Source organism: Musca autumnalis, unplaced genomic scaffold (assembly GCF_047663935.1).
Source record: "Musca autumnalis isolate F117 unplaced genomic scaffold, ASM4766393v1 scaffold_4, whole genome shotgun sequence".
Lineage (NCBI taxonomy): Eukaryota > Metazoa > Arthropoda > Insecta > Diptera > Muscidae > Musca > Musca autumnalis.
Window position 1 is genome coordinate 104392317 of NW_027411977.1, and position 13836 is coordinate 104406152.

The 13836-nt window shown below is 35.9% G+C and overlaps 1 pseudogene; it reads left to right on the plus strand.

Annotated features, from left to right (window-relative positions):
* Positions 1 to 13836, plus strand: part of LOC141403036 (uncharacterized) — a 1250555-nt pseudogene that overhangs the window by 667986 nt on the left and 568733 nt on the right.

Below are 13836 nucleotides of genomic sequence, written 5' to 3' on the forward strand. Positions count from 1 at the left end.
TGGAATTGTTTGTGAATTTTTAATAATAATAAAAGAAAAGTGTTTTATTTACACCCGATATTGTGCTGATAAAAAGAGTGTTTTTTATTTCTTTTGCAAGTGTTGTGCCTTTTTTCCTCTCTTCGTTGGCTCCAATTTTGCTCCCCAGCTGCCGCTTTATTTTGTTGTTGGGATTTTGCCCAAATCGTTTCGACGATAAACAATCGCCCTAGAGACTAACATAATACTCTTCTAGAAGAGCAACAGTAAATTGTCACTGACATTTTTGATTTAGTTGTATATAATTCTCATATACACTTTCGACAGAACTTTTATGTAAATGTCACGCATAATCTTATGAGAATTGACGAACACAACGTATGTCCAGGTTTTGCTGAGTTTAACTAGAAAGACGACAAAATTAATGAGGAAGCGGTATAACTAACCACCAACAACATAAGGTATAATTAAAAATCAAAGATAACAAAGGAAAAAACAAAATTCAAAGAATAATTATATTCTTTTTTACTCTTTACTTTATATTTTATTCTTCTAAAGATCTTCCAGATGATTAATCTGTGATTTTTGGATGCGCAGAAGATCTTTAGGTGCGCTCTTCCGCGCGAATCCCAGTTTATCGTTAAACGATTGAAAATTTAAAAAAAAAGTATGGAGGGTGATTTTGCATCACATGAAAATCTTACATAGTTTTGCAAATATAGTGGCTTTCGTTTGGATATAAGAAACTGCACATTAGGGTTATGACTTTTTGACATTTTTCCTCAAAAATGATTTCCTGTAGCAGGGATGAATGAACTTTTGTCTATTAATCACTATGCTATCGTTTATTTTATTGAAATATAAAAAAAGTTCACGCACAAATCGATTTAAAAAAAATAATTTTTTTGAAAATATATATGAAATGAACAAAAAAAATTTTTTCAAAAAATTATTTTTTGTTGCACGAATGAATAAATATAAGCCTACTAATAACTATAATAACGTTCGCGAAAAAAGTCACTTTGAAAAAATTTTAAATTTTTTGTTTTTTGTTAAAAAATTATATTTTTGAATAAAAGAGTTTACGACATTTTTACGATTCTCAGAATTGAAATAAAATAGTGAGAAATAAATTTGATGTCATTTTAATTATATCATGTGGCTCTAAAGTTTATTTTCAATTTCAAAAAATTGTCCATAATTTTGATAAATTAAAATTTTAAAATCATTTTGTGCGTGAGGTTTTTTCACTGAATCACCTTATAATTAAGATTTTATGTAATCTTATGGCAAAACTCATCATGCTATGATACAGGGATATGAGGTTGTAAAAAAGTCATAACCCTACTGCACATATATCTTATGTGAGGTACCTGTACAGTATGGAAAAGCTACATCACAAACGAAAATATGTAAAAATTCTTCCATTCCTCTACAGTATGGAAAAGCTACATCACGAACGAAAATATGTAAAAATTCTTTTTTCTGAGTATAACTATGTGGTACCTACACCACTACCCCCGTGCATAAGCTTTTTACTCGTAAATATTTCTTTTAAGGAGATACTAAAGTTTTCACCTATCTGGCTTTTATACCAAATGACTTAAAGCGAAGTGAACCAAAATAATTAATATTTAATTTTATAGTTGACTACTGTCCACATATACTTGGTACTGATTGAAAGCTTTGTTGGTCTCCTTGATTAATTTTTTACATGTCTTTAATATACCAAATAGAAGCAGGGGTATTTGTCATTAAAGTAAAAACTTCGAAATATTAAAATTTTGATAGCTTACCGCGTTTTGCAATAACTTTGATATTTTACCACAAATTCCACATTTTGTATTAATTTAAAGCTCTGATGGTTTAGTTTCAATACACTGTGTAACATTTTTAAGGTGATCTTGTGCAAACAATTCGATCTGAAGATTTTTTGAAAGTAGAGACCCAAACGACAAGAAACCCTAGTTGAGTTTTGAGTGTCAGATCCAGCTCGGATTTTATGGCCCCATCTAAACATGGTTAAATATTGAGTTTTTAACGAAATTCAGGGCTATATCTCTGAAACAAATGCGAATCTTTTTCTGACCTCCGAAGCACATTTGTAGGTAAGGATAAGAATAAAATATTTGGAGAAATAATGAACTCGAAAAACCACATGTATTGCTTCAAATTTCAAAATACTCTTGTGCCAGACACTGAAAATAACACATGAAACTATTTTAGCTTTTAGGAGAGAGCGGAGGTGGAGGAGCTCCCATTCACCCTTCTTACCCATAAGCTCAAAACATTTTCATGAAAATTTGCATTGTCTGGCACAAGACATACATATATGCAAAAATGCCACAATTTTTATACAGTTCATATTCCCTGGAATATAATACACAACTCTTTACAACATGTCATTGTTGTAAAATGCCTCTACCCCGTTGTTTTCAGTGCATTTTTCAACGACGTTTTAATAAAAATGTCAATAATGTAGTGAAATCCGAAATGCGAGAATAAACTGTTGGTGTGAACTGTGTTTGAAATACGTGTTGTAAAAGATATAATGCAAAATACCGCTGAAACAACATGAAATAAACATTTTAGAGTTTCAGAATGTTTTAAAGAATTGTTGAGAACTTTATTTGGAAGATTTTTGCAAAAGGTTACGCCGTTCAACTCCCAATAGTTTATCCGATACTGACCAGAATTTCAGGAATTATGTAAAATGTTCTATATTTTATAGATTTTGATGTCCTAGATGGAGTTTTTCTTATGTGGTTTTTTCAAAAGATAAATTCTACTAGTTTAAAGCTACAATATTGCTAAATACAGCAAGGCCAAAATCCTATTCTTTTGTGAGATAAAGACCTGATTAATACTAAAAAGTGTAGGTTAAAAAATGCTTACTAGAAGTTGTTTGCATTTTCAGTGTTGCATAGTATTATCAAGCTCTCTCCTAGAAATATGTAACACAAAAGCAGAAATACATATGTAGCATAGAAATAAAATTCCATAAATTGCAAATTGGGATACCCCAACGTCCTTTAAAGCCCCATTAATCGTGACGATTCCATAAAACATTGCGCCCTGTAGCGATATTAAAAAATGGAAAAATGGGATGTATTACTAACTAATGCGATATCCCGATATTTGGCCACCTATGCCAACCTACTTTACATCATTGTAAAGATCGGATCGGACTTTCATAGCCAGGCTTTGCTTTTGGAAGGTGCTCGTAAACAAAGCTGTGATATTCGTCATTAAAGTCGCAAAAATGAAAATATAGGTTTCATTAGCTACTATTGCGATATATTCCTTGTTTGACCACCTACTACAACCTACGTTACATCGTTGAAAGGTGATACTTTCTACTTTCATTAGCAGGTTTTGCTTTTGACATACTCATTATAGAAGTGGAAGCTTTAAAATAAAACGTAGACTTTTTCTCCAAATAAGTTTTTTACCCATTCTGACCTCTAATAATATCCGACCATCACCAAAATCAAAAGGCTTCTTCGCTTCCGAGAAGATGGACAGATGGAAGGACGGACGGGTCTACGATCGTTAAAAACTTTTTGGCCGAAGCCAACTTATAATACCCTCCCCACATAGTGGTTTAGGGTATAGGTAGGTATATAAGATCGGATAATTGAAATCTTTCCATTGAACTAACAATCCTTGACGACACAACACTTTCGATTATTACTCCGTATTAATTAACTTATAAGTAGGTCCATTTGTTGTCATATATATCATAAATAAACAAGTAAAAAAGCATTAAGTTCGGCCGGGCCGAACTTTTCATACCCTCCACCATAAAATATTCATTCCTGTCCCCAACTTTAAGTGAGTACGTTAAAATGTCAGATAATGACCATTTTTGGTGGGCTAGAAATTGGGAGGTACTGTTATATAGGGGTTATAATAAAACATGGGCCTATGTTGACAGTTTTTGATGGGAGCCTTTAATGTCAAATAACTCCTAATTCGGTTAAAAAATTTAGCTAGAATCCTCAAAATATCGAAAATCGGTACATAACGTGGGAACTTCAAATGTCATTAACAGCTAGTTCAGAGGTATCTGGGCTATACGAAAATATGAACTTAAATGAACAATTTTTGTTGACTTTTAAATTTCAAATTACAGAAAGTTCGTCCAAAAAAATAAAGCTAAGGTACGGAAAATCGGGAGGTTTGTTTTGGGGCTATACAAAAACATGGACCTACGTTCGGTTAAACATTTTAAGTAAAATCCTCAAAGTGCCGAAAATCGGGAAGTATCGTTATATTGAGGCTATGTTGAAAATTGTTGATGCAGATGTGTGGTGACCACTACAACCTTCAAATGTCAAATTACAGTTAGTTCTGTTAAAAATTGTAGCTAAAATTGCCAAATTACTGAAAATTGGGAGGTACCGTTACATGGGAGCAATATCCGAACATGGACCTATGTTGACAATTTTTGATGGAGAGGAGTTGTGACCACTAGGAACTTCAAATGTCAAATTACTGCTAGTTCGGTTTAATATTGTAGCTAAAATCATCAAATTACTGAAAATCGGGAGGTACCGTTATATGGGGGCTTTCTTGACAATTTTTGGTGGAGAGGTGTGATGACCACTAAGAATTTCAAATGTCAAATGTTCAAATTACAGATAATTCGGTTAAAACTTGTTGGTAAAATTCTCAAAATACCTGAAATCGGGCGGTAACGTTATATGGGGGCTATTCCAAAACATGGACCTATGTCCACTAGTTATATAAGTTTATTGACATTTAAGAACCCTAAATGTCAATTGATAGCTAAATCGGTCTGAAAATGTAGATAAAAACGTCAAAATGCCGTAAATCGGGGGTACTGTTATATGGGGGCTATACCAAAACGTGGACCTAGGTCCCCAACTTTTGTTATATAAGTTTAGTTACACTTAAGAAGCCTAAATGTCAAATTATAGCTATATAGGTCTGAAAATGTAGCTAAAAACGTCAAAATACCGTAAATCGGGGGGTACCGTTATATGGGGGCTATACCAAAACGTGGACCTATGTCCACAAGTTTTGTCACATAAGTTTATTGACATTTAAGAACTTCAAATGTCAAATTATAGCTTCATCGGTCTGAAAATGTAACTAAAAACGTCAAAATACCGTAAATCGGGGGGTACCGTTATATGGGGGCTATACCAAACCGCGGATCTATGTCCACAAGTTTTGTTAAATAAGTTTAATGACACTTAAGAACCCCAAATGTCAAAATATAGCTAAGTCGGTCTGAAAATGTAGCTAAAACCGTCAAAATACCGTAAATCGGGGGGTACCGTTATATGGGGGCTATACCAAAACGTGGACCTATGTCCACAAGTTTTGTCACATAAGTTTATTGACATTTAAGAACCCTAAATGTCAAATTATAGCTACATCGGTCTAAAAATGTAGCTAAAAACGTCAAAATACCGCAAATCGGGAGGTACCGTTATATGGGGGCTATACCAAACCGTGGACCTATGTCCACAAGTTTCGTGATATATGTTTATTAACACTTAAGAACCCTAAATGTCAAATTATAGCCAAATCGGTCTGAAAATGTAGCTAAAACCGTCAAAATACCGTAAATCTGGGGGTACCGTTATATGGGGGCTATACCAAAACGTGGACATATGTCCAGAACTTTTGTTATATAAGTTTATTGACATTTAAGAACCCTAAATGTCAAATTATAGCTACATCGGTCTGAAAATGTAGCTAAAAACGTCAAAATACCGCACATCGGGGGGTACCGTTATATGGGGGCTATACCAAAACGTGGACCTATGTCCACAACTTTTGTTATATAAGTTTATTGATACTTAAGAACCCTAAATGTCAAATTATAGCTAAATCGGTCTAAAATTGTAGCTAAAAACGTCAAAATACCGCAAATCGGGGGGTACCGTTATATAGGGGCTATACCAAAACGTGGACCTATGTCCACAAGTTTTGTTATATAAGTTTACTGACACATAAGAACCCTAAATGTCAAATTATAGCCAAATCGGTCTGAAAATGTAGCTAAAAACGTCAAAATACCGTAAATCGGGGGGTACCGTTATATGGGGGCTATACCAAAACGTGGACCGATATAGCCCATCATCGAACTTGACCTGCCTGCAAACAAAAGACGCACTTTCCCAAAATTTCAGCGTCCTATCTCCATTTTTGTGGATGCTAGAGTGATTACCACAGACGGACGGACGGACGGACGGACGTGCTCAGATCGACTTAGAATTTTACCCTGATCAAGAATATATATACTTTATAGGGTCGCAAATGAGTATTTCAATGCGTTACAAACGGAAAAACAAACTTAATATACCCTCCATACTATGGTGGAGGGTATAAAAATAAATAAATATATATATATATAGATATATATATATATATATATATATATATATATATATATATATATATATATATATCATATTTTGGTTGTAATCTTGTTCACAATTGACATGCTTATCTTACATTTAAAAGAAAATCTTTATGACTTACTTCATATTGCAGAATCCCGATCACTCATAATGTCTCGCATTTCAAAAACTACGATTTTCACTTTAACGAATCGACTACAGGTCCCAGATCCCAGCAAAATTTTATGGAAGTGGTTCTATGAGATGCCATGATTTCACTGGATCTTTTGCATTGGTTCAAATGAAGTCGTAAAAAATCCGATCTTTTCATCAGCATTTGAACCCATTCGAAGGAAGTCGTGAAAGATCCGATCGTTTCATCAGCATTTGAACCAATTCAAAGGAAGTCGTGATAGACCTTTTCCTTAGCATTTCAACCAATTCCATCGATCCAATAGAGATGAATTTTGTGTTTTTATTTTTACACATGTATATATTCTTTTATTTATCTAAATATGTACGTTTAAAGCAATGTAAGATTTAGTATGCTAGGAAGTCCCAATCATTGAACTAAAAGTAGAGTCGGACTGGACTCTTTGGTATTAGTCGTGTTTCTTTACGTGCCTGAGGTTACCAGTTTTACCCGCAAAGTGTTTCCTTACTTTTAAAAGCATACAATTTATATGAGAGCAGATCACCACTTTTACCATTTTTAAAAGTAAAGGAACAGACCAATTATAAAAGTTTCCTTGCCTGCTCTAGATAACCCTGCTCAACAAGTCGATTTGTAGATCTCTACAAAACAACAAACATTTCCAAAACGTTGTAAAATAAAATTCACGAAATAGTTATCTGCAGTTGGAGTCAATGTCGAAATCTGCACTGCACTGATCGTTCTCGAAGTCTGGAAAATATCCCAGCTACTGAAGCCCAAAAGGATGCCAGCAAAGGTGAATTTTACAAACCGATTTCGCTTTTGTCGCCCGTAGCAAGGACACTTGTGGCTTTAGTTCTTCCAGCATCAGAAATAACTTTCCAGTTGCCGATCAATAGCATAGGATCCGTAAGCAGCACAACAACTGCGTTGAAGCCCATCTCCAACTCCATATTAGCCGAGGACTCACTCAGAGCAAGCCGTGCAATAGAACATTGATAGTGACACTTGATTTAGGAAAGCCCTTTAATATTGTCATCGAGCAACCTACGCACCGTCCAAGTTTGAAAGACAAGTTTGTGAAAGACTGAACTCCTTTTATCTGATCTTACCATTTTTTCCACGCGAGGAATATGCAAATACCAGCCAATAAATCTACGGCCACTCTGATCACTACCTGGGAGGCAGAGTTGGGAACAATAGAGTTGAATGTCATGGTCGATGATAGCAGAATTCAGACCACAGACCCAGGCAGCCAGGGCGTCTTCATAATCTAGAAAGAGAAGTCTAACTTTACAAGAGAGAACCTCTAGATCAACAAGCCTTTCAACCAGGTTTAAGTAGCATTCACACGAATACAGTCGCAGATGCAGTAAACAGTTATCGTGTGAATGCGGTCCTTGGAGAACATCCACCATCTATCGCAGCTGAGAAGCGCCAGCTGTCAGGACAAAGCAGAGTAGTTTTGGGTCAATACGCTCGGGATGGTGCAACCGTCAAAATTCCTAGTACTTGCCCACTGATGACACCGTGGAAAACATCTGCCCAGCATACAGCACAGGCCCCCACGACACACTGCTCCTTTTCAATTGCCCTACCAATCCTGCTAAGAATCTTAAGTTTGCAGCTTTGTGGTTACAAACCATAAAAATAGCGAAATAGCCACATTCTTACGACTGATAGACCCAGAGTCAGATTAAGCAGAAAAATGAGAATACAAACATATTAACTACTGTTACTACAACGAGAAGAAACTGCAATAATAGATGTATACTTTATGATGATAAATAAATTATAGTTATTTCATTAATTCCTTTGAATTAATAAAGTAAACAAGTAAAAATGTATCAGTCGGCTTTGCCGACAGAGGTATACCCTCAGCATGTGTATATTGAAACAATTTTTTCCCAAAATACGTATGTATTTAGGGGGTTTTAAAAAATTTGGGCGTTTGAACCGACAAAAATGTTGATTAGGATTAAAGATCAAAAGTTTTGCGGAGGAGATACTAAAAGGAATGGATCGACATTGACCGTTATGGAAGTGGATCTCCAGCCACAACATATGGTGTCATAGGGGGTTTTTACACTCTTCGGGATGTTTGCTTAAGAAGTAAGGACTTGTCCCTAAAAAAAATTAATATCGTAATTGAGGCAGCGAATGCAAGTTGCTTCAACAAAAATCAAAGTTAGTCGATATTAGGTCTTAAAGTGAACTTATCCGAAATTTTGTGTGGGAGGTACCGGATGGAGTGGACAAACATAGTCCATATTTGAACCTGATCTAGATCTGGTAGATATATTAGGGTAGGTAAAGTATAGACCAATTCGGCCACTCCCTTCAAGAGTTACCGTACGAACAATTTTTCCGAACATTTTTGAACTTTTGTGGGGGAGGTACCTGAAGGAGTGGACCGGTATTGCTTATCTTCTAACTTAAACTATGTTTGAACAAAATATTACTAAGGCCCTATTTTGGACCGAATCGGCAGATCCGTTCGATAGTTATCTTGCGCTCCAACCACCTCACACGGTGTCATAGGGGTTTTTTGCAACTTTCATGCTTTTTTCTCAGGAAGTATGGACTTGCCCCTGATGAAACTTGTACCGTCGTATGGAGGGCAGTGAATACAAGTTGCTAAAACAAAAATCAAAGCGATTGGAGAGATGGCCCTAAACTGAACTTTTCCAAAATTTTGTGTTGGAGGTACCCGAAGGAGTGGACCTATTGAGACCATATTGGAACCTCATATTACTCTGGTAGAAAGTTTACGCTAGACAAAGTATGGACCAAATCGGTAACTCCCTTCAAGAGTTATCGTTCGCACAAACTTTCCGAACATTTTCGAACTTTTGTGGGGGAGGTACAGGAAGGAGTGGACCGATCTTCGAACTTAAACTAAGTTTGGGCAAAATATTACTAAAGCCAAAATTTGAACCGAATCGGTTCATCCGTTCGAGAGTTATCGTGCGCTCCAGCCAGCAGGACAGACGGACGGACATGGCTAGATCGACTCCAAATTGTCTGAAACACATTTCGTCCAAACATACTTGGGGTCTAAAACCATTATTTCGATGAGGCACATTTTCATCGTATCAAAGTGTATATACCCTCCTTAGCCTAAAGGCTGAGGGTATAAAAAAATGAAAATCATTTTTCAATACAGCATTTTCCATTTTCCGAACAAGACGTTAAAATTACATGCCAAAGTGTTGGTGAAATTGACATGCCAAAGATTAGTGAAAATGGTATTCATGGGAATTGGTTAAGATGGCATGCCAAAGGATTGGTATAGATGCCATGCCAAAGAATTGTTGAAGATGCCATTCCATCGAGTTAGTAAAGATGACATGCTTAGGATCTGAAAATGAATTACATCTTTTGGGGGTCACGCTCTTGTAAAAAGAATGAGTGAAGATGCTGAAAAAATGACATTCCATTTCACTTGCACCCATTCTTGAATAGCATCTTTGGCATCGAACATTTTGCTGGGATGTTATCGGTATTCTATAGTATTTTAAGTCCTCTTTTATATGCAAACATTGAAAAATTCTTTAAAATTGCTAGCATAAAGTTATATTACGACATTTCAAAACTTTCTTTTAACTTTCACATACGTTTTTCATTTGTCCGTACTTTTACATCTCTCCCATTTTGCCAAAAACCATTATGCTTTTTGTTGCGCAATGAAGAAAATTACACAAAATCAATAAATTTCACTCAATGGACTTGTAGCAATCAGTTTAAATCATTCGAAATACCAGAAACACAAAAATGAAAAAGGAGAAAATTCAGAGAAACTCAAAAAAAGAATCTATGGAAAAGGAAAAGGAAAAATTACCACGAACAAAAATATGGGATGCCTGAAACATCTTCATTAATTGCATTGTGGCTGTTTTTTTTATAAAAATTGATGTTGGATTCGAGTAAAATGCCTTCCAAAATAATGACATTAATTACGAGCAATGCAATTGCAATGGGATAAATGTAATAGATACCAGACTGTATTAATATTAAAGACAAGGAAGGCTTCTTATACATATAAGACCACGATTTTTTCTTATAATAATAAATAATTGTTCCACAAACATGCCATAAGGGACAATGGAGACTTCTTTCATATCAATGAGTGCACCCCGATTCATATTAGCTCAATGATATGCGACCTACAATTTATAGCCGAGTCCGAACGGTGTGTCTAAGACATCACTCTTGTAGAGAAGTTTTACGTGGCTGAAATACTCAGGATATGTCGCCAACATTACTGAGGGGTTGAAAAGTGTTTTGATGTTGCCTGACCGGGGAACCCACGACTTTATGTGTGCAAGGCGGGTGTGTATACCATTGTACAAACAAAAAGTCATTTTGTGGGAGATTAACAGTTTTGGAAGTCAACAAGGTTTTATTACAGAAAAACACAATGCCTTATTTTAGAGACCACAAGAACGCAAGCTCTTCTTAAAGATGTCCGCAATGTCCTATTGTAGATGATCACCTTCTTCTACAAGACCACATGATCTTCTTATAGAAGAATTCATATATAAGGAATTGTTATCTTCTTCTTCTTTATTTACTCATCCGTTATCCGGATATAAGTGATCGTACAATTCATTTTGTTTTTTAATATTTATCGCATTATATTTATGTTATAGTATAGTGGTTGTCAGCTCTCTGTGTCTTGCAGCATTCAGCAGATCAGTTTCGTCGGTATAACCTGTCCAGTCCATAATGTTTTTGAGCCAAGATGTTTCTTTTCTTCCTCTAGCACGCCTTCCATCAATTTTTCCTTTTAAAATTGCTTGTAAAATGTTGTATTTATTGTTCCTTAATACGTGTCCAAGATATGCTATTTTGCGACTTTTTATTGTTGTTATTAACTGCCGGCTTACATTCATCCTTCTTAGTACTTCGTCATTAGAAATTTTCGCAGTCCATGGTATTTTCAGTACTCGCCGGTAAATCCACATTTCGAAGGCTTCCAATTTTCTTTCATCAGAGGATTTGAGCGTCCAAAGTTCTGTTCCATATAGCAGCACCGACCAAATATAGCATTTTATAAAACGTACTTTCGTTGTTACGTTTATGTCATGGCTTTTCATAAGTTTGTTGTATTTACAAAAAGCATCTCGCGCCATCTCTATACGACTTTTAATCTCTTTCGAGGGATCCCATTGGTCGTTTATTAGTATCCCTAGATATTTAAAAGATCTCACTCTTTCAATTTCTGTACCTTGAACTTTTAAGGTCACATCTGCATGGGGATTTTTTCTGCTTATGACCATATATTTCGTCTTCTTCATGTTTATTTTAAGGCCATATTTCTCACTTACACGTGCAAGTTTCTCCACAAGTTTCTGGAGACCGGATATACTTCCAGCCAGTAACGTGGCATCGTCCGCATACCTTATGTTATTAATTATTTTCCCATGAATTTTTATTCCGACGTTTTCTCCTTCTAGCGTTTCTTGGAATATTTTCTCTGAATATACATTAAACAATAAGGGAGATAGAAGACAGCCCTGTCTAACACCCCTTGAGATGCCAATTTCTTTTGTTGGTTCTCCACTTACTTCAATTCTTGCCGACTGATTCCAATAGAGACTTTTTATGCACATAAGTTCATTGTCTTGCATTCCTATATCATGTAATATTTCCATTAATTTATCGTGTTTGACGGTATCGAAAGCTTTTTCGTAGTCAATAAAACACATGAATACATCCTTCTGGGCATCCCTACATTTTTGTGTTATAATTTGGATGCAGTATAGTGCTTCTCTTGTACCCATTCCTTCTTTAAACCCAAATTGGGTATTTCCCATGTGTGCTTCACATATTTTGTATATTCTACTATGAATAATCTTTAGAAATATCTTCAAGGCATGACTCATTAAGCTAATGAGTCTGAAGTCACTGCATTGTTTTGCATTATTTTTCTTGGGTATTGCGATGAAGGTTGATTTTAGCCATTCTTGTGGATAGTTTCCAGTGTTGTATATGTAATTAAAAAGGTTGACTAGTAGGTGTATATTGCTGGAATCAATAAGTTTCAGTAATTCTGATGGGATTTCGTCCGGTCCTGTAGCCTTTCCTAATAACGATAGGGTTGTGCTCCTATTTACGAAAAATAACACATCTTATAAAAGACAACACAATCTTCTTATTACGAAAGACCACAAGTTTGTCATCATTAGTAATGTTTTTTTAACTGCATAACACATACTTACTTACGTAGCTTGCCTATTACAGATTTGTTCCATAACCCGAACTGAGAAAAGATATACAATTCTCTCTGTTGCTTCCTTTTTTGAATACCGCGTCTTTCCATCTCTTTCTCCACTTGTTTGCTTCATAAAAGACTTGGCCTGCCAGTTGTGCAAATTCTTCGAAAGATCTGCGGGCCAATCTGCGTAATTCTGATGGGATTTCGTCCGGTCCTGTAGCCTTTCCTAATAACGATAGGGTTGTGCTCCTATTTACGAAAAATAACACATCTTATAAAAGACAACACAATCTTCTTATTACGAAAGACCACAAGTTTGTCATCATTAGTAATGTTTTTTTAACTGCATAACACATACTTACTTACGTAGCTTGCCTATTACAGATTTGTTCCATAACCCGAACTGAGAAAAGATATAAAATTCTCTCTGTTGCTTCCTTTTTTGAATACCGCGTCTTTCCATCTCTTTCTCCACTTGTTTGCTTCATAAAAGACTTGGCCTGCCAGTTGTGCAAATTCTTCGAAAGATCTGCGGGCCAATCTGCGTTGACGGTAAATATCGACGTCGTATGAACCACGAGATGTATCTGCTATACAACGACATTAGTATAGATAAACGTATCAAGATGCAACGATTGCTTTGGCTAGGCGTTATCATAAGAATGAACGATTATTAACCTGCTAAAAAGGCGTATAAATACGGCCACATGTCGGTACACCCACAACTGGCAGGCCAAGGCTTTACTACCCAGGCTAATGTATGGTTCCAAAGCTTAGGTACTTGCGCAAGGAGATAAGACAGTGCTTGGTGTTGCGAGAAAATTCATAACTATTCGAGAGGAGGTCCTAACCTTCACGTTTCCGAAATTTGGTGTGCGATGTATCCGAAGGAATTGACATATGTAGTCCATATTCCAACCAGATCTATGTCTCGTAGAAATATTACGATGGCGAAGGCCAAAATTTGGATTGGCGAAGGCCAAATTTTTGGACCGAATCGGCAGATCCGTTCGAGAGTTATCTTGCGCTCCAACCACTACACACGTTATCATAGGGATTTTTTGCACCTTTCAGTCTATATTCTCAGGGAATATGGACTTGCCCCT